The 22,285-nt window shown below is 45.8% G+C and overlaps 1 long non-coding RNA gene across 2 annotated transcripts in view; it reads right to left on the bottom strand.

The window, feature by feature from the left end:
- The window catches only part of LOC120100063 (uncharacterized), a 33,510-nt gene extending 19,552 nt beyond the window's left edge, over window positions 1-13,958 (bottom strand). The window contains exons 1-2 of one of the 2 annotated variants that reach the window (XR_015655470.1): window positions 13,589-13,941; window positions 12,652-13,006 (exon numbers count right to left, since the gene is read on the bottom strand). This is a non-coding gene — a long non-coding RNA (uncharacterized LOC120100063). Of the gene's footprint in view, window positions 1-12,490; window positions 13,007-13,588 lie in introns of those variants that run through there. The other variant, XR_015655469.1, reaches the window with a different exon arrangement.
- Between the last annotated feature and the right edge of the window lie 8,327 nt (window positions 13,959-22,285).

Below are 22,285 nucleotides of genomic sequence, written 5' to 3'. Positions count from 1 at the left end.
TATGTGTGTGTGTGTGTGTGTGTGTGTGTGTGTGTGTGTGTGTGTGCTGGTATGTACCAGAATGAAAGCACACAGTATCCGTGATTACCTAACTGCAGACACACTGTATGTGTTCTTCCCATGAACGTCAGCGGTGACAGGTACCATTGCCATCTCCCAGCCAGTGAATGGAGGCAATACTTGGCTGTCCCCTTTGCCTTCGAACTCCTTCTGTGGCCTGCGGGAGGACCCTGTGGGAGCTTTAGGGGTAACTGTTTCATCAATGCCTGAGTGCCCACGTTATCTTTCCAGTCATGGCCTCTTTCTCCATCACCTTCCTTGGATTTAAAAAGGAGGCCGACTCTCCCACAGCTAAAGCTGCAGGCGGGTGGGAGACAGGTCAGTCGACAGCTTGAAGAAACCAGGTTACCCTTTGTAATTACGACAGCCTTTAGGGGCTTGCTTCACCAAGCCACCCTCAAGACCACAAGAATTTATGATCCTTCTAAAAATACCCAAATGAGTCTCTGGAATTATCTTAGGGAGTCCGAGTCTAGTTCCAGAAACCATATAAATACACTTAAATCCTCAGTAAATGGTTTCCACTCTTCCTTTTATGACTGAATAAACTCTAAATATAAATGCTGGCAGCCACCCTTTAATAACACTGTTTTATATTTAACTCATCCAAGAATAAATGGCAGTGCCCTGGGCTCTCGCTTATTCACTTTAAACCTCAGGGTCAGACACCTCTCATTTTGTATTGGTGACAAAAATAAAGAAGGGGCGCCAGCGTCCTTACATCGGCCTCCCAGCTCCCGTGCCCCATACCCAACTAAGAGGCATCTCCTGGTGAAGATGAATGATGCCAAACAGGCTGAGGCTGTTGGAGCCACAGAGAAGAGGAGTTTGTCAGAGGAAGGCTTTGTAGCAGGGACTGCAGCAGGGTTGGGGAAACTTCAACTGGCACTCGTTATGGTGAATACAAAAAGAGACACTGTCCGAACTTCGCATAAAGCTGACCAGCCCCCACCCCACCCTAGCCCATTCCCTGAATCCCTTCCCCAGCCACAGCCCCATATTGTTCAGATCCCAGGCTTGGGGAAGACAAGGATTTCTTTTGACACTTAATAATGTCTGTTGACATGCAACATCCCTGCTAGGCTCTTTATTTTCTTTATTAAATGATTAAGTTCTGTAACTGATACCAGTTGTCATCAAACGCCATAAAAGCCAATCATGCCTCAAGTCATCAATATTTATTGTCCCCCGTAGTGGGGGAGGCTGTTTTCAGTTCAGGGCAGATGGGTTTAATTTTTCAGGGGAATGGCTGAAGCAGAGACACCTAGTATAAAATATCAGACCAGCACGGATCTGCAGACATGGTAAGATTGAGATGTTTGAGTGGCCGAAATGACGAGGGTGAGGGAGAAGGGGGAGAAAGAAGGGAGGAGAAAGAGGAAGGGTAAGGGAGAGAAGGGCAGGAGAGAGGAAGCTGGGAAGAGGAGGGAGGGCGGAGGTCTTCACAGAGAAGAGAACCAAGTATGGGAGAAGAAAGAAAAAGTCTACCCCAAAGTGTACTTACTATGAAGTGCTAGCTAGGCCTGGTGGTGTGGGTCTGTGATGCACACCCAGGAGGTTGAGAGGGAGACTGCAACTTCAAGGAATGACTGAGAACAGAGTTCGAAGCCAGCTACTGTATGTAGTAAGAGTCTGTCTCAAAATGAAACAAAGGCCTAGTGTGGTGGTGCACTCCAGCCCTTGGCCGGTATAAGCAGGAACATCTGGAGGATGAGGGCATCCTCAGTTCCACGAGAAGGTCAAAACCAGGCAGAGCTTTGAGATCATGTCAAAGATGACCCAGCAAAACCAAATGTTTTAAAAGGGTTAGGATGAAGCTCCATGATGAGAGTTTGCCTAGCATGTTCAAGGCCCTAGATTGCCCCCAACAATATACACCCACACCCATGCACACACATGTGCGCACACACATGCATGCACACACATGCATACACACCCATATGCACCCATGCACATGTGCACACACACACTCACAAACATACATGTGCACACATGCATGCACATGCTCACACACACATACACACACGCACATACATGCACTCACACACATGCACTCACACACATACACATCCATACACAAGTATGCACATGCACACACACATGCACTCACATACACATGCATGCACACATGCACATACACACATATATGCACACATATGCACAAATGCACACACACACTCTTTCTACTGATATGGTCCAGATGAAATGACATGAGAAACACTGTGTTTCTGAAATCACAGATTGGTTTTTAGAGTGGACAGAGTGCTGGAGAGATGCTTATCAGTTAAGAGCGCTTGATGCTCTTTCCGGGAACATGGCTTAGGTTCCTGGTATCCACCTTGGGCAGCTTATAACCTCCTGTGACTCTGGCTCTAGAGGATCCAATGTCTTCTTCTGGCTTCTGTTGGCATCTGCTCACACAAACTCATGCACCATATAGACATATTTTTAAAAATAGACTCTAAAAAATTAAAAAAGAGGAATCAAAGGGGATGCAGGAGACAAAAAAAAAAAAAAAGGCCGGAGGAAAGAGCATGAGAGGGGAACAGAACACATACGTAAGAGACAAGAGAGCACAGAGTTTGGTGCCCACACACGTAAATCTTAGCATTTGGGAGGCTGAGGCAGGATTGCTGTAAACTCGAGGCCAATATGGGAGTGTCGGACTAGCAAGGGCCACACAGCAAGACCTTGTCTCAAAATGTACAAAGGAAGAAGGAAGGGGAGGAGAGGGAGAAATGAAAAGGGGGAGAGGTGGGGGAGGAGGGGAGGAGAGGAGGAGGGGAGGAGGGGAGGAGGGGAGGAGGGGAGGAGGGAGAAGGAGAAGGGGGGAGGAGAGAAAAGAAGGGAAGGAAGGGGAAGAGGGGGAGGAAGGCAACCGTGAGGAGAAGGACGAAGAGAGAAAAGGCAGATGAGTAAAATGAAGGATGAGAGAAAACATGGGAACAAACCCAGAAGTAACAGAGACAGTGAGGGGAGGAGGCTTCTAGAGACTGAAAACGTAGGGGAAAGAATGGGCAGGGGAGACACCAGCCGAGCAGGGGTGGCCCTGGATTCTGGGGGCTCTGCAAGCTTTGGGCAGTCCAAGCCAGAGCCTGTCAGGAGTGAGTGTGACCTTTGGCGACCCCATGGCTTCTTCCTGTGTCACCTTCTGCCTCAGAAGTCTGAATCTTTCCCGGCAGAACACTCAAGAGCTCTCACACCCCACCTCAGGGAAGCCTGTGGATCTTGTCCTTACTGAGGTATAAATGACTGATGGGACCGCCTGCGGAGACCTTTTCATTTCTAGTCACCCATTCCCAGTCACGGATCAGCCAGATGGGGTGACGTTAGGCAATGCCAGTTTCTCTTCTCACAGGCAAAGCTATTTTGTCCCCTGATGTGTTTGGCCACAAATATGCTCTGTAGACCCCTAGATCCTTTTTGGAGTGATGGTGTGAGAGGTATGACTAGGCTTTGAGCTTACAAAGCCCAGGTTACACGTTGGGCCCTCAGGTCTCTGCTTAAGGCCCTGGGCTCCTAAAGGGACCAGATGAGGCCTGGGAGGAAGGCTGGGACTGGATGTGGAACCTTGTTCTTTGTCTTTGGGGTTCAATGAGAGTCTTTCAGAGACCTCAGGGATGATGAAGGGTCGAGAACTCCTGGCAAAAAATAAGTAGGTCACACCTCAAGGGATCCCTGCAGACGCTTCCGAATGGTTGGTCATGTAACTTGGCCCCGAGATAGAATAAGAGCCGTGGCCAGTCCACAGCACACGCACCGGCATTCCGAGGCAGGGAGGGCCCGCAGATGCACCCAGAGCATGCTAAAGGCTCGGCTGCTTCCTGTCCTCAGAAGACTGGTGTTTGGGACCCTAATGTCCTGCGACCGACCTGTACATCTCCCATCTGCGCAGTACCAAGAGGACACATGATGCATTCGTTCTGCACGCTCTCATCTCGTCTGGACCCCGAGGTCCACCAGGGTCTCTCCTGCAGGGCTGCCTTCTGAGAGCCCACTCACAGGAAACGGCGGCTGCAGGTTCTGTCTCAAGGACCCAGCTACCACCCCGGAGCTCAGCACCAGCATCTCTGGCCCAGAGAACCAGCTGCCCGCCTCCTCATCAGCGCCTGCTCGTTCCTTTCTGACTCTAGACTTTCCACTGCCGTTTTCATTCACATCTTTTAGATGAACCATGGGTCCTCACATGTTCCACACTCACGGCCCGTCGGGGTTCACCTTCTGGGAGTGTTCTCTCTCCCCATCGGATTTCTCTCTTGTTCACCCCGTTGTTGAGAGCTCGTAACAGTGCTCCCAATCAGCGCTCGTTTGCTCTGGCTCCCATGGCCATGTTTGAACAGGTATTTTTTAAATTTCAGTGTAATCAAATTTACCATATTTACTATATTTGTTTTTGTCCCACGGTTTATGTTTTAGGTGTCCTGAATAGGGTCGAAATTATGCTATTTTTACATATTCTTCTATTGGCTACCTAACGTTTTTCTTTCACAGTTAGGACTTTTTAAGAGCCGTTTTAAAGTGCGTTTTGAATTAGAGCCACAACTGCGTTCATCGTTGTCAGAGCGGCCGGTTTCCAGCATGTTCTTCATAGCCCACCCTCGAGTGCCTTTGCTGATCCCGGGGCCTCCTCATCATGGGTCAGTCACGACAGGAAACTTCTAAGTGTCTTTTTCATTCCAGTTTTCTACCTGTCTCCACATGGTGTCCCCTTATCTACACGGCCACATCCAGTAGAAATTCTAAATATCAGGGCAGTGTTTTCTTTCTTTGCTTTCTTATTTTTTTCTTTTTTAAAAATGCGGTCGCTATCTGTATAGACTTATTTTTTATTAGCATCCATTTAAATAAAATTTTACTGGTTTTGAATATAATTTCAAGAACTAATACTGAGAGATTGGATGTCAATATGTTTCTAAAGATGTTCTATGACTCTGTTTATTTGGGTCTCATTTTATTTATGTATTATTTCTGATGGAATCCCGTGCATCTCTCAGTTAATTCCTAGATACTCACCATGATGGAGGTGGGGCAGGCTTTTCTTTCTTTCTTTCTTTTTTTTTTTTGGTTCTTTTTTTCGGAGCTGGGGACCGAACCCAGGGCCTTGCGCTTCCTAGGTAAGCGCTCTACCACTGTGCTAAATCCCCAGCCCCGGGGCAGGCTTTTCATAGCTGAGTGCTTGTATATTTTCTAGTAAGTTGTCGCTGATGATATTATAAAGTCTTTTCTCGCAAGAATCTTTTCATTTTTTAAATGACAACTTTATTGAAGAAAATTTTATAAACAGTAAGATAAAACTCATTTTAATTGTTAGGCTTTCTCTCTCTGTGTATGTCTACTTAACATCTGACACAATTAAAACGTAGCTTTTTCATCTATCTACAATGTTCCTTCTCACCACTTTGTCTGATTCCTACATTTCCCACCTACCCAAGGCCTTTTATTTATTTTTTGTTTTATATCTTTTTGCTTGACATAGGGCCTCTAGGATAACACTGAACAGATACATTGAGAGCTCGTAACTTGTTTTCAATCTTTAAGAATTGTAAAATTTTTATTACCATTTTTTAAACCATAGAGTATTTTGTAGAAGACCATTATCACTCTGAGACAATTTCCTGAATGGAAATATCATAAGAAATTTCTTTTAGTTCCTTAATGAGATGAGTTCTAGTAACTGATTTTGAAGGCTAAGTCATCCTTGCGTTCCTGAGAGAAGATCATCTGGTCACGTGGCTTGTGTCTGTGGATGAGATTTACTAATACTTTTGTAAGGATGACAGCATGTTTAAATGTGGATTTTGTCCATATACATTTTTTCTTATAATATCTCTGTTTCACCTTAATGGTTAAGTACTTCCCATCCATCACGAGAGTTGAGAATTCTTGTCTCTTAGGTTTTCTGAAAGAATTGGAGACTAACACTTTTTCTTCCCTAAATATTTAGTGATTGCCAGTGAAGCCATTGGAACTGGGACTTTCTGAGAATATGTTAGACTTCTTTTTTTAAGGTCAAATGAATTTATATATAGGTTGTTACATTAACCAGCATATATATATATATATATATGTATATATATATATAATATATTCCCTTATTTGCACTTTAACATCTATAGGGTCTGTAATAGAGTCCTATTGTTTTATTACTATTTTTCTATGTCAACTCTCTTCTTGATCAATTTGTTTTAAAGTATATTGCTTTTATTTATATTTTAAGAAAGCAGCTTTCATTTTATCCATTTTTCTCTTTTTCCTTTTTCAGTCTCCCATATTTTTTTTTTGTTTTGAGTGGGCTCATCCTTCTGCTAAGTTTTAACCTTATTTTTTCATACTTTCTAGTTTCTTAAAATGTGATGTTCTAAAAAAGAGTTCTGATGTCCATAAACCTTCCTTAAAACACTGGTTTCCCCTGCATTCTACAGGGAATTAGCTTCTCGCTTATATTTTTAAAAATATTATATCTAGTTGAGATACGGCCTCAATACATAACCCTTGACAGCCCAGGACTCAACTATGTAGACCAGGCTGGGTTCGAACCCCCAGAGATTTACCTGCCTCTGCCTCCTGAGTTCTGGGATTGAAGACATATGCAGCCAGGCCCACCATTTTATTGTTTATAACTGAGTGTGTGTGTGTGTGTGTGTGTGTGTGTGTGTGTGTGTGTGTGTGTACGGGTATGGGCATGTGAGTGTGAGCACTTGTGGAGCCCAGAAGAGGTCACGGGATCCCCTGGAACCAAAGTTATGAGGAACCAAACTCTTGTCCTCTGCAAGAGCAGCAAATGCCTTAAGCCGAGTCGTCTTTCTGGCTCCTGCTTATCTCTCATCTTTGTATCAATACTTTCTTTTATGGCCTTAAACCTTTCTGCTATTTGTTTCTTCGGTGTTTTCTCCTGCACCCCATCCCCAGCCACAAGTGATGTTTTCCTGCCTCTGTATATTTATACAAGTTGCTAATTGAATTCTATGCTTTGAGAATTTTATGCTGAGTTCTGGGTTTTGCTGGTCTTGCAGCTGTGGGTTTGTCTTGAATGTCGGTTGATTCTTTTAAGCCTCGTCTTTTATTAGGATGGGCTTAGTGTCAGCTTTCCTCTGGGCTAGTTTAGTAGTTTAGGGCTAGATGCACACAGTCTGCCTATTGGTTAGGACTCAGGTGTCTCTCTCAGTCCTGAGACCACCTGGAAGTTAGAGGCTTCACTGGTCTTCAGAGCTGTCTGCATGGTCTCTTGGACTTTTGTCCTCTATAAGCACAGTTCAGTAGTCAACAAAAGTATACACAAGCTCTTCTCATATGTCTCCTTAACCTCCCCCCGCCCCCACAGTGCAGCCATGAGCTGACCACTCCTCTTTATGTTGCATTTCGGAATGTCCCTTCAGGCTCGTTTTGTCGCTACTTTTTCCGGGATCATAGTGGTCCACTGCCTGCTGCCCATTGAAAAACATTTTCTTTGTATATTGTATCTTGTTTTATTCTTTTGTCTTAAGGTATGGAGTCTGGTCAAAACAACACCAATGTGGCCGCAGTAGCGGTCAGAAATGAAATTTCGTCTGAGGCATGTATTACTATGGGATACGGTGACATTGCTAACATCTAAGTGTGCAGTGGGTTTTGTTGGTTTCCCAGTGGAGGTGATCATTAGCCTCTCTAACTAGGGATACATTTTATTCTTGTTCTTTAAGTATCAGCGAGCTGTTCTTTTTCCTTGGGTTGTAGTTGGGATCCGATTATCTTAGAAAGCACAGTTTGTACCTTTGTCAAGTTGGCCCATGTCAGTGGAATCATCTGAGTGTTTTCAAGTTTAATTTTTCCATGAGCATTTGCTATTTAGCATGTATCAAGCTAAAGGAACTTTTAAAAAGAATCTTTTCTTCTGACTTAAAAGTATTAATTAAACACCGAGTTTTATTTAAAGCACTCCAATGCACTGATAGGCGCACAGGTTTTCTCCTCTAGGCCCTCAGCGTGCTGAGTTATGATACTGTTAGGCTCTACACGGGTAAGCCATCTTTGCTTTGTGAAACACAGGCGGCCTTCTCATTCTGGGTTTTTGCATGTTAGACTCGGTTGGCTGAAGTCTTTCTAGGTCATTTTATCTTTCTGTACTCATACACGTATGACTCATATTCTGGCAGTAAAATGTGTTAGGCTGCTTTTCCTCTTTCTGATCTCTGAAATTGGCTTTAGGTTGTGATTATCTGTTCCTGGGATAGAACTGGTTTCTAAGGCGTTCCAGCATTAGGGCTTACGGTAGAGGGCTGCTCAGTCCCTGTATCTGTTACCTCACTCACTCGATGTCCACAGCCACTGAGCCTGTGCCACCTCTCTGTTGGCCACTTAACAGGTACCTTGTTATTAAATCAGTTGTCACCCTAGCACAGTGCTGGAGTTAAGTCACCCTTAGTCTACTTAACAACAGCCCCATAGTGAAAGCCCAGTGGTGGTAGAGCTTCCTCCAAGGGAATGTAGGGAAGTTCTTGACTGAATAAGGACCAGGAAAAAATGTGTTGGTCAACACATTAAAGATCACCGGAGAGGGCACCAAAAGGTATCAGATTCTTGATTTCTCTCCCTGTGCTTTCTGTCTGTGTATCCACAGCAGGAGGTCCAGCTGTGATCTGTCATGTGTGTTGTACCTGAGGCCTCATAGTTGTTTCTGTGTCTGATGATTGAATCTACACTTGTGTCTGTGTGTGCCTGAATATCCCTCCCTCTCCCCTCCCCCTCTCCCTCTCCCTCTCCCTCTTCCTCTCCTTTTCCCTCTTTCCCCTCCCCCATCTCTGTGTGTATGTGTATGTGTATATGTATGTGTATGTGCCTGTGCCTGTTTCTGTCTGTCTGTCTGTCTTCGTGTGTCTGTCTATCCTAACAAAGGGCTTTGCTCTGATTTTATTGAACTGCACAGAAAACAGGACATGGCATTTCTTTGCAGGATGCCTTTACAGTTTCCCAAGGGCAGAAAGAAGTCATTACTGACCCAGCTGGCCTAGAAACACACAGTACTACAAACAGATGTTATCAAGCAGGTTTACCCCAACCTGTTCGCTGCTTTCAGTAAATGATAGTGGTAACCCACACATGCATTACTCCGGGTACATAGCCCCGGGTGCATAACCTAAGATTATAGCTATGTATTTAGCTTGGGCTGTAAAAGCTGGTTGGATAGGAAGTCCAAGGCACAGTAAGGTTTGTTATATTGTTCCCTTAAATTAGGCAGGTTAAACGGGCAAGCACGCTGTAGGATAGCAGCTGAGTGTATAGTCCTAAATGCTATTGAAGCATTCTCTTAACTTGGTTGTGAGGTCTACCATAATCTCAGTCTTTTGGGGATCAAGAGATACGATCATAAAAATGTATCACTATAGAAATACCTTGTGCTGAGGTTTGGAAGAAGGACTCTTCCATCTACATAGAAACCCATACTTTGTCAACATACCCCAGATTGCAAGTGCATAGTGCTTAGAGAAAAGTGGAGAAGGCATTATGTTCGGGAGTGGAAGCCTTAGACAGGAAACACTGCTGACAAAGTGATCCACCAGAAAACACCGAGCTTGGGTTAGCAAGTGATCCCTAGAACCAATGGCCACAAGCCATTTACTGCACCCCAGGGATGGCTGCACAGATTCAGGGGTTCTTATGCATGGGATTTTATGCTACTTGTGGTTGCAAGTATCCATTGTGGGTGTTGAAACACTCCCTGTGGGTAAAGGGGGCTGCTGCATTCTTTAATATCTCCTGTTTTCATTAGGTAAGGTATTATTTATAGCTCCCCCATTAAAAAAAAACCTAAGTTTTCATGAGAGATCTTTATGACTACAGAATTTCTCAGTCTCTAGAGTACAATGGTAAATACCCAACCCTAAACACAAGATAAAATCGCATTGATCTACACTCGCATGCACATGTGCTTGGGACACACACACACACACACACACACACACACACACACAGGAATACACACAAGTAAAACTGGGCAATTATGAATAAAATCAAGGTATTATATCAATGTCGATATCCTAGTTAAGAAGCCGTATTACAGTCTTATGAGATATTATCGCTGGGGAATCCAGGTTAAGAGTGCACTGGGTTCTGTGTATTTTCTTATCTGCTCCTACAGCAATTCATTTCCTACCTCAAGTCATATGCTGGCTTTTGGTGCTACGCGAGATCCCCATTTCACAAGTAGCCTCCAGCAACAATTAGTCCTGCATGTAATTTCTGAATCAAATGGTGGCTTTGGGTGAGAACTATGGAAGCGGTTTGGAAGCAGATGTAGCCTGGGGTGAAGTCGCCACCTGCTTTCGAGGGAAGTTGGGGGAGGAGAAGAGGGAAGCAGGACGCACGTACACTATAGCCTGCCACCTAGGACAGAGCTTTAACCTAGCGGCCCCACAAGATGTCCGTGCTGAATCAACAGAACTTGTAACCGTACCATCTATTGAGACAGAAGGTTAAGGACCCAGAGATGGGGATGAGCTGTGATGGCCTGGCGACTGTGCTTAGGTCCCACGAAAATGGCTCAGAAGGGTTGTCACTGGCACGCCATGCCTTGGCTTTGAAGATGGATTCAGGAGCCAGGAACACACGTGACCTCAAAAGAAGTCAAGAGACCAGGGAATGTACTCTTCGCTCTGAAAGGCCCAGGCCTACTAGCATCTTGGCCTGAGGTCAGGTGGGCCCATTTTTTGACCCCGGAAGTTTAAATCACCACCTCTTCAGTGTTTGGTACCAAGGCATACTGGACCTGCATAAGTCTCTCCTTAGTGTGTCAATCTGTAGAGTGGGTTTGCATTTAGTTTTGACCGTTCTAGCTGCCAGCCCACCCAGACTGGTAAGGTCAGTTTAATGAACATGTTGTAGGCCCCTGTGCAGGTCTCTTCTCTCCCATACCCCAGAGGACAATGGCCCTTATTCCAGGCCCCCTTATGAAACAACCTGCACTGTTCTTGCTAACTGTGCACACTCAGCCCAAGCTTGGCAGCTGAAAGAACTCTTAGTCCATCTCAGAAGCCCCAGTCGAAAGTTCATGCAAGGCTCTCTGCTTTGAGTATTTTGATTGGTTGATTTATTTGAAATAAGGACCCACTGTGTACCCCAGGCTAGCTTGCAACTCACTATACAAACCATACGGGCCTCAGATTCATGATTCCCCTGCCTCAGTCTTCCTGTGCAGGTGGGAATTTCCAAGCCAGGTTTTCTAGAAAACTTTAAACTCACAGACTCCCTTCCTTTATCCCAGATGTCCCTACTCAGCCATTTTAAGACCTTACAAACTATTAGCTCATCCAGAGAAGATCGATTGGGGCTGAGATGTAGTTTTTCCAGTAGAGTGTTTGCCTAACATGCACTCGGAAGGTAGAGGCAGGAGGATCAAGAAGTTCAAGGTCATCTCTGGTTCCACAGCAAGTTGGAGGCCAGCTTGGGGCGTGTAAGACCTTGTACAAAAACAAAAACAAATCAAAGAACATCAGGAGACTTGGGAAATGGGGGGAGGGTTGTCTGGATTCTTCCTCTGACTATCCTGGCTGTGCCATTGACTTGAGTCATTCATTGAGCCTATTTTTTTCTCATTTGAAACTTGAAATTGTTGACCCAGGTGATGTCATCTATCAGTAGGTGATGTCATCTGTCAGTAGGTGATGTCACCTATAGCTATAAATAGACATTCGTGTGTACCAATTTTTCCTTCATTTTCTGAATTCCTATTATGCAGACAATATTTTACAGTTTCTTTAATTCAATCTACATAGATAAGCCCACTCATATTTAATAGAGTTGTCTCCATACAGATGGGGAAAATGTTTCTATACTAGTATGGCTTAGTACTATGAACAGGGATAATTTTTCCTCAATGTTGACAAATTCAAATTCTGTATGCAGAGATGTATATCTATATGTGTGTATGTATATGTGTGTTTGTAAAAATCTAAGTTTTTTTTTTAACCGCATATCAGGGTCACCGTGGAGAATATCATTTTTCTCTGTACAAGGTTGCCACTGTAGACTTGGAGTCCTTGGGTGAATCCAAACGCTGTAGGAAGGCCCAGAGTTTGTTTTAAGACATGTAACTAAGTTTTTGGTTCACAAAAAAGTAAAATAAAAGCAATGGAACTTGGCTTTTTTGATGAAGTTTGTTTCGCTTCCCGAGACAAAACTACAAACCTGTGTGAGCCAATGAACGAGCTGGGTGTGGAGCGGGGCGGGTTCAGTGGACTGACAGGCACTCAGAGACAGGGAGGGGCCAAGCTTCTCCATAGATGGAGTTTAGGGACCCTGCATCCTCAGCCTCTTTCCTTCAGTTACCGAAGGGGCAGGAAAGCATCTTTGGACCTTTCTCTGAGTGTTTCTGTGAGCACCACTCACACATTACTGACTCTTAGCAAGCTCCACCCCCCTGGAGCACAGTGTCAAAGGAAGTCGAGAGACCAGAAGAGACTGTTTCAAAGTCATACCTTCTTTGATAACCAGAGTCGCTCATCTGAACCAAGTCCGGTGTACCGGCTGAGAGACTAAGCCGTGCTAACTACAGCTTCCCGGTGCGGGAACACACCCTAATAAACATAGGCTCTCATTCATTTTTTTTTGTGGACTTACCCTAAGTCCATCCCATATCGCCAGCAGGAATCATGGTAGTTATGGAGCCAAGGAGGCTCCCGGAGCTACCATCATATCAAGTAGTCTGGATTTCAAACAGCCGAGAGAGAGAGAGCTTCAGAAGTCTACCTTCTCGTGTGAAAGGCACACAGGTCATTTCTGCGCAAAGCCATTGGTCAAATCTAACCATGAGGCTGAACCGGAACATTCTGGGATGGGCGGAGCCATGTCTGGCTAAGGGCGCTCGTTCTCACCAAGCCTGTCCTCTTGTGCTAGCTGCTTCGTTCTGTCTTCCGTAAGGATGATCTGTAACCGGCAGCCTGCTTTCCTGAAAGCTCTATATGCAGTGTTCTTCCTGGGGATACGGGGATGGGAGAAACAGACAGCCTATCTAAACTCCAGAACTAACTGCATGAAGCTCCAGCCCAGCTGGGCTGTGGACCCTGCGCTGACACTTGCGAAGGGGCTGCCATTTTAGTTTCTCCCTTTTTGAGCTATGGGTCCAGCAGTCCTGGTGCTGTTTTAGAAGAGTTTTCTGGTTTTGTATCTAGCTTCTGTTTCACCCTTCTGGGAGTATGCCTAATGCAGGAGGGTACTTGGACCCTGCCTTTGACCCCGAGGTGGAAACCGAGCTAGCAGTCTGATACCTCTTCTTCCTTATTCCCAGAGTCTCTTTTGTGTTAGTTACATGACTGTGGTCAGATTCAATCGGATTGTTTTACTGGGTAGACTAGCAAGCGTTTGGGTGAACTGTCCCTTGTCCTAAGTTCAAATGATCACATTCAGTTCAGTGTGCAGCAGTACTCCACAGGGATCAAACTGGGTTTCTTTTTCCTTTTCTTTCCCTCCCTCCCTCTCTCCCTCCTTCCCTCCCTCCCTCCCTCTTTCTCCCTCCTATTCTTTCCCTTAAGTAATATTCACATAAGTTCACACTCACTTTTTGAAACAGTCTCGGTCTGTAACCCAGGCTGGCTTCAGACTGGTGCCAGTCCTCTTGCTCCAGCAACATTCATGCTGGGCTTACAGATGACACAATGACCTCCAGCTTTCCAATTTTCCGTTTCTGTAATAAGTTATCATCCTGTTTCCCAACCCCTTCCTTCAGAGACCTGGTCCCCATGGATCTATAACTTTCAGGAGAACTGAGGGGCAGGGGGCGGGGGTCGACAAGTTCAATTTCCACAGCTTGATGGTTTTACCCAAGGCAGCCTCCGTGGGCAGAGCAGGAATGGGTGGGCAGACCTGCTCATGGCTCTGTGATTGCAGTGCAAGTGTGCATCCCTGAACCACACCAACAAAGCACGAGTCTAGGCTTTGTTGATTTAGAATGCTGCAGACACCCCTGGAGGCTGAGGAATGATGAGCATCCCGATGTTCTGTGGTCGTGATGCAGTCTCCTTGAACATATCAAGTGCCAACTCTATCTAGAAACCCAGGGGACCACATGCTGGGCTCCCTAACCAACAGGTCTTACCAGCTCAGATCAATGTTTTAGTCTGGTATTATCCAGTTTGTGATGAAATCTTTTAGAAGCTGAGAGGACTTCTCATGCCCAATCTGGAAATCTTAAGAGAATCAAGTCCTCACCAGGACAAGCTGATCTGTGGGCACGTTTGGGTCCTACTGCCTGCTCCCTGAGCTGGGTCCAAGATGTTGCCCTAGATGTAAGGAACTCTCCTTTCAGAGGTCGGCAGAGCGCATGTCAGAAGATTCCTAAGAATTAAAAGGGCTCTCTTGTGTTCTTTTCAGGAAAGAAATTTAAAAGATTCAAAACTGTATCCGCACAGATTTTCCTCCACTCTGCTGGCGTCCAGTTGGGAAAAGATGGGAGAGGAAAATGAGAGAGAGAGAGAGAGAGAGAGAGAGAGAGAGAGAGAGAGAGAGAGAGAGAGAGAGAGAGAGAGAGACGGGGTTCTGGGGTTGGTTTGCTAAATGATAGAGCTGGGACCACCTTGCTGTGGCCTGGAGGTGCCACAAGATGGCAGCATTTCTGAATCTTCCCAATGCGAAAGGGGGCCAGCCCGCAGGGCGCAGGGCTGCCTTGGCCTGACCTGTCCTCCCTGCGTTAAGAAGCATTAAGAGTCCTAACCAGAACATCTGCTTGAAGGGCTGGATATCCATGGTCTGTGGACAGCTCTCTCAACAACATCAGCTCAGTGGCCACTTGGACCTTGGATTGGATTGACTTTAGTTTTCGAAGAAAATGTCTTTTGGCCAGATGTTGCATGAGGCTAAAGAACTCTGGGGTGCTTTAGGAAGCCTCACTGGCCACCTTAGTCTGGGCTCTGAGGGCTCCATCACCTGCCTGGCATCAAGGCCCGAAGCCCTGTGCTTCTAACTTCAAACAGTGGCACCAGTTGCCCACTGTGGCTTAACAGGCAGTTTTGTTAAGAGAACCCTTCTTGGTGTGGGCCTTGGATAGCTCACTCACTTACTTGTAAATAAACATTCTTTTGGCAACTTTCGAGCCAGAGTCTCCTGGGGAAACAGTGTAAAGCGCTCCCATTATGGAATCTGCATCTAGGATGTGCAACTGAAGCCCACATTCACGAAACTCTGTTGCAAAGGGTCTTGTTAGGGTGACGTCAGGGACTCCGGGAGCCGCCATCATTTATCATCTGAGCCTCCGTGTCTGTCTTCTGAGATGGTGTGTGGGATACTGGTAGCAATTAAAGAGCAAAGAGGTTCTTTGAATTTATCACATGTCCGATGAGAGCTGTCTAGTTTCAATTACAGCTATGCAGCCTCCCAACACCAGAGGGCGCTGTTTACATAATCTACTCCTGCAACCTTTACCGCTTAAATCTCAGTTACCCGTGGTGTTACTGAGGGACCGTTGTTGTGAAGATTAAATAAAAGAATAAATAAATAATAAAATATGTAAATAATGTTGATCTTCACACCTGGTGCCCGTCATTGCTATTAGGTTTAGATGCCTTAATCGTTAGAGCTAAATGTAGATTGAAACTTGCATTTGAAGTCATAACTAGGGTCTCAGAGCGTGTATTTGGCTCTGAATACCAACTTTCACCCTATAGTCCCTTCCTTTCACTTCTGACTAAAGGACTCGTCCATGTAGTTGAACGGGCTAGGAGTCCACACTTCCCTCTCTGAGTGTTCATGATCTGACCAGCGCCCAGCTCTAGATCACTGAAGGAATGCTGGACGGGGACATTGGCCAAAACCATTCAAGAGAGGACTGATGAATGGGGGAAGACCATGCCCATGTCGAGTGACCTCTACAGTGGTAGTTACTGACTTGCCCAAGACCAACCCACTGGTCAGACTCAGGGCTGAGATCTGAACCTAGCCATGTGACTCAGATCACAGTGTCAGCCAACTCGGAGAAGATTTGGAACACGCCAACCATCACATTCCACAGGAAGGCATCTGATTGTCATTTGACCCTGAACATGGTGACTCTGAGAAGCAGTTAAGGCAGAGAGAGGTCGGTTACAGCTCAGCACATGGGTGTGTCTACAGGAGACCTGACTTTGGGCTCTATGTCAAGTGCATGGGAGTTCAGGCAAGGTTTTTTCATCTCTGGTCTTCGGTTTCATATATCAAAGATCAAAGATGCCCGGTCACTGTATTTGAGGGTCTCCCTACTGCAACCACAGACAAGTAGTGAATTCAGAGGAACCAGGTGACCCAAGTCAGGCAGCTGGACCTGGTGCGGAGTTTTACTCAGGGCAGCAGAAGTAGAAATCTCCTCTCAGGAGTAGGCCTGGTTCGCGGCATCCACAACTGGGTCTTCCCTACTGAGGTTTCCGTTCCCCTCTCTAACCTGGCCCTCAGCTTCCTTCCAAGTAGAGCCTGCCTTGTTTCTCTAACTCCGTTACAGGCTCTTTCCTGATCATTTAAAAAAGCTTTTATCACATCTGAAAATGTTTCCCAAACGTCAACCAACTACCAGAGGGGGAGGAAAAACCCAGTGTTTTGATGAGTTAAGTGTAAACGAATCAAAACCATATGCGTTAAATTTCCCCTGAAATACTCTCGAATTGACCATTAAGGACAAATGCTTTGGGACAGTGTGGGCTGGGGTGGGAGGGAGGAGGGTGGGAGAGGGATGGGACCTGAGGCCAGACTTGGAACAGCCTCTGTGTCCCTTGGCAACAGGCTTATTTATTCCACGGTGTGCATGCCCCCAAAGTCCCAGATGCCCTAACGGACACTCAACGTTTTAAATGGATAAGCTGATAATCTTAAACAGTAACTTAATGAGACCTTGGAGGAAAACTCCAAGTGACGAAGGGCATCGTGTTCGGCCATTTGGGCTCTGTGAGTTTGTCTGAACTGTGGTAGACTTGTTCCAGGTGCTGTGGTTTGGGGAGGGGGCATCTCTGCCAAAACTCATGTTGGGGTTTAATCGCCACTCTAATGAAGGTGAGAGGTGGTAGGGTCACTGAGGGGCGGTGGATCATGGGAATTCTGCCCCAGTGAGGGGATTAGTGCAATTATTACAAGGGAAGGTTAGTTACTACACAACAGCTTCCTCTTAGTCCCCGTCTTCATCTTCCACTCTCTTGCCCACCTCCCCTTCAGTTTCTCTGTCACTAGACCTACACCGTAAGGTAAGAAGTTTGTGCCTCAAATAGTGTCTCGCAACCACCTTTGACTTCATTTCCAGGGGATCCAACACCCTCTTCTCACCTTGCAGGGCACTAGCATGCATGTGGTACCCATACATACACACAGGCAAATCATGCACCCACATATAATAAAACAAACACACCTTGTGCTGTTAAAAAGAAAGCCATTGTTCCACGTGGTCCTGTGTTTCCAGCCCCCAGGACTGTGAGCTTAATAGCCCTCTTCATGACTGACAAGTGACTCAGTCTCAGGTACCCAGTCAGAACGCCTGTTGGCAGAACTCAGTCAGCAGAAGAAAATACGTGAAGACACCTTCAAACAAACAAAACAGTTGATCTGTTCATCCACTCACAGGCTGTTTATTGCACGCTCAATCTGTGCTAGACAGTGAAAAGTGTAACTGAAAACGAGGATAAATAAATAGAGGGTGGAGTCCCTGCCCTGGAGTGACCTAACTCTTTAACTTCTTCCTCAGGACCTCGGCATGATGTCATTGGCAGTGGCCGATACTGGGAGGACTGGGAGGGGTAGGGAGGGGGAAGGGAGGGGGAGGTTTGGGGGAAGGTTGGGAGGGTTGGAGGAGGGGAGGGGGAGGGGGAGAGGAAAAGTCTCCTTTGCCTTCAGTGCCAGCTTGTGTTCTGCTGAGGCTTTCGGGTCTGTCTGAGACTATTTTCCCAAGATCCGGGTTCAGGCTGGGAACACGGTGTGCTGTGATGTGTGTTTTGAGGTCCACCTGTGGTTCTGTTTCCTCCCTCTCAGGGTGTCTAGCTGCTGCTGTGTACCAGGCTGGAAGGATGAATCGAGCCCAGAACCGATGGAGTTCTGCAGGATCCCAGTCTGGCTGGAAGTGAATGCCTGGGTTGAGAGGGTGGGGGAGGAGAAGGCCTTCTCCCAGGACCTTCAATGAAACAGCTTTTCAAGATGATCTTAGTGTGTGCTTATTTCTTTAGTCGGGGTGGGCTTGTACACACACACTCTATTCTTTATTTAGGGTGAGCCAAGGGTTATATAGTTTGGGGGAAGCAGGTGAGGGTCTCCAGGATGGGCAGTGGTCATTGGATGATGAAGGTTAAGGTACTGAGATGTCATTAGCATGGGGAAGCGCTCCAGGAGGCTCTGCAGGTAGGCAGTGGGGTCTGGTCCTGCCAAGACTGAACCCCCAGTGAACAGGATTGTTGGGGGGAGGGCGGTAATGGGGGGAGGATGGGGAGGGGAACACCCATAAGGAAGGGGAGGGGGAGGGGTTAGGGGGATGTTGGCCCGGAAACCGGGAAGGGGAATAACAATCGAAATGTAAATAAGAAATACTCAAGTTAATAAAGATGAAGAAAGAAGAAGGAGGAGGAGGAGGAGAAGGAGGAGGAGAAGGAGAAGGAGAAGGAGGAGGAGGAGGAGGAGGAGGAGGAGAAGGAGAAGGAGAAGGAGAAGGAGAAGGAGAAGGAGAAGGAGAAGAAGAAGAAGAAGAAGAAGAAGAAGAAGAAGAAGAAGAAGAAGAAGAAGAAGAAGAAGAAGAAGAAGAAGAAGAAGAAGAAGAAGAAGAAGAAGTAGTCAGGCAAGGAGGTCCAAGAGGCTTTTTGTTGAAGTTCTGCCCGAGTGCCCTCTTTAGCAGCCGGATAAACATATAATAAACAGCAGTGGGAAAACCGTTCATTCCTGAAGTTGACCCAGACTCTTGTTTCTGTCTACACCCCCACCCCCTTCCAGATCCCCAGGAAGATCATGGATGAGCGGGCAGAGGCACTAGGCACAAGCAGGGTTCTCCCTGAGCCCAGGAAGCTGAGTTCCGCACCTGATGGAGAGGAGTGGTTCTGTTGCTTATCAGAGGACACAGATTCAGGCATCCAACGATTGAGAATTGTGTCGTATCCAAAGTCAGCTTCTCTGTGCTGGAGTGACAACTGCAAGGTTTTGTCAAGAGCATCCTCCAGCTGTGGAAAATGGGAGCCAGAGACAAGGAGAAAGGGGACGTGGTGGTTACAGCTGGGAAAGTGGATAGCGGCTACTGAGGAGCTCACTCCCATGGGTGTGGGACAGGCTTGCTTTGTCCGTCTTTCTATTCGAGTAGCAGCTACAGCCCCTGACACACTAGATTCATTCTATAAACATGCACAAGGCTGGATACTAAGACTGTATCTAGTACTTTAGGGTGTGTCTGTGAATGTCTTTCTTTCCGTGTCTCCTTCCTGACAGTCAGGTTAATGAGGTCTGCCTCCTAATTTCACCCTCGGTGGTAGCAAGCAGAACTCAGTTTGCATTCTAGATCTTGGCGATCTGGAATTCAGACGGTTTCTCCTGCATGGTGCGGGTTCACCTGGCCATTTAAGTGGATGAAGGAACTGAGCAGCTCATCCATGTATGGTGCGGGAAGCAGATCCAGGGAAAGGGAATGAAAGTTTAGAAAGCTGTTTCCAAAGAGCTTGTCTAAGTTGCTGCTGCTGCTGCTGGAGAAGACAAGCTGGCCTCCATATTTGACCATGTCGAATCATTCATGTCCTGGTTAAATTCGTAAATAGGTCGTTGGTGTTTTTTCTCCAAACAAAAGATTGTCATCCCCTGCTCCCCAGATTGGGACGTTTAAGGTGGAGGAATTTAAGCAGAGTGGTGCTTTAGGCATCGGAACTCTTAGTCTCCAGTGGGCAGTGCTGCTTGAGAGGTTGTCGGGAGGCCTTGTCTGTTGGGGGCATTGGTGTCTTGAGGGCATGTAGGGATTTGAGAGTTTAAACCTTTACCCTGTTTACCCTCTGCTTCCTGCTTGTCACAAACGTGATCTCCCATCTTCCTGTTCCTGCCACCATACATGCCACTTGCTGCTATGGGTTCCACGATGCTCCGATGTAAATGCAAGCCAAAATAAACTCTCTCCGCCTCTTGATGCCTCTGACTATGGTGTTTTATCACAGCAACAGAAAAATAACAAATGGGGAGTAGGGTTTGAAGCAGTTACACAGAGCTCGTGTGTGTGTGTGTGTGTGTGTGTGTGTGTGTGTGTGTGTGTGTGTGAGAGAGAGAGAGAGAGAGAGAGAGAATATGCCCCAGATACATATCTGATGAAGGATGATGATCTGTAGAATGTATTTTATAAGCATCTTTCAGTCCCACCATCACCAAAAATCCCATGTGATCCCAGTAGAGGAAAGAATGGGTAAAATCTATGAGCAGATGTTTCACACAGAAAAGCACAGCAGACAGCTAACAGGCACATGAGAAGACATGAGTAACACGTGTCATGTTCATCTCTACAGGCTGGAGAAGAGCAGGACAAACTGCATCATTCCCTCTCTGCTGGCAGGAGTAGTACCACCAGTCTAGAAATTAGCTGAGCAGTTTCCCTAAGACTAAATATGTAACCCCCATTCCGCCCTGTGACTGCATCCTTCACAGAAAACACAGCTGCACACAGAAAACCACACACAAACATCCACAGTACCCCAGCACCCCAAACTTACAGACACTCCAAGTGTTCTTCAACATGTTAAGAAAGCAATTGCGGTTCATTTATGTTATGGAATTTTACTCAGCAGAGGGGTGACCTACGGACAGGCAAAGCAATGCAGATGAGTTGCTTGGGACAACTGGTAGGTGCCACAGCCAGTCTCAGAGAGTTACCTATGATATGGTTCCTTTTAAATTGCATTCTAGACATGAAAAAAAAACCCCTACCTTCTATCCATCTATCAATCATCTATCTATCTTCTATCATAAGTCTCTATCATCTAACATCTATCAATCATCTATCATCTACCTATCCTCTGTCTGTCATCTACCTGTCTATCATCTATCCATCTACCAATTATCTATCTATCTATCTATCTATCTATCTATCTATCTATCTATCTATCTATCATCTATTCATCTATCAATTATCTATTTACCTACCATCTCTACCATCTATCAATTATCTATCATCTGTCTGTCTATCTATCATCTATCCATTTACCAATTATCTATCTACCTATTATCTATTCATCTATTAAGTATCTATTTTCCTATCATCTCTATCTATCTATCTATCTATCTATCTATCTATCTATCTATCTATCTATGTCTTCTATCCATCAGTCTCTGTCTATCATCTATCTATCTATCTATCTATCTATCTATCTATCTATCTATCTATCTTTCATCTATTCATTATCAATTACCTATTTACCTATCATCTCTATCTAACGTCTATCAATTATCTATCATCTGTCTATCTATCTATCTATCTATCTATCTATCTATCTATCTATCTATCTATCTATCTTCTATGGGAAGCAAAACACATTAGTCATTACCAGTCATTGAGATGGAGAGTAAAGACAGTAGGTAAGGTCCCTGTGGCAATAGAGTGCTCTGTGTCTTGACTGTGGGGTTGGTAACTTGAATCTAGCTATGTGACAGCATGCATAGAACTGAGCACACACCCTTCACCACAAGGTGGGAATATTAGCCCTGAGAGTAGAGCCAAGAGGTGCAGAAACCAAGAAAAAAATGAAATCTGCCCACTCCAAGTGCCTATTTGACTATATGGAAAGTCAGAACACAAGAAGAGAGTGGTACCCATGGGGACCCTTCATGTTTTCGTAGGTGACAAATTAGGTGGCATGATGTTTCCTGTATGAAGTAGCCTGTATCAACTTTATGTTTCAGAGACCTTTGGTGTGGTCTCTATTATCTTTGCCTATCTCTATTATTTACTTGAGGCAGGAAAAGCCTCAAGTAAATGAAACTCCTTAGTGCATGTGTGCTCTCAACAGGGGCATGGTCATTTAAGGTCGTCAGTGCCTTAGACCCAAGTGGAATGGCAAAACCTTTGCCGGTTAAGGCTCAGAGGGATGGCAAGGCCTTCTTCCGCTGGTCCATGTGAGGGTGTCGATAGTGTGTCCAGAAAATGTTCACTGTAGCTTTGTCCCCTGGATATTTATGATCTGAAGACTTCTCCCCTACCACTCCTAGCAAGCATAGCTAAGCCCCCTCCCCCAAGTCAGCTGTATGTCATAAACCCTGCCTCCTTCCTTGAGTTTGCTGTATGTGTCACCTCCCTGTTCACCGGTGT

Source organism: Rattus norvegicus, chromosome 1 (genome assembly GCF_021556685.1).
Source record: "Rattus norvegicus strain SHRSP/BbbUtx chromosome 1, alternate assembly SHRSP_T2T, whole genome shotgun sequence".
NCBI classification, from domain to species: Eukaryota; Metazoa; Chordata; class Mammalia; order Rodentia; family Muridae; genus Rattus; species Rattus norvegicus.
Note: the sequence above shows the minus strand (reverse complement) of the source record. Positions and strands in the feature narration are given on the sequence as shown.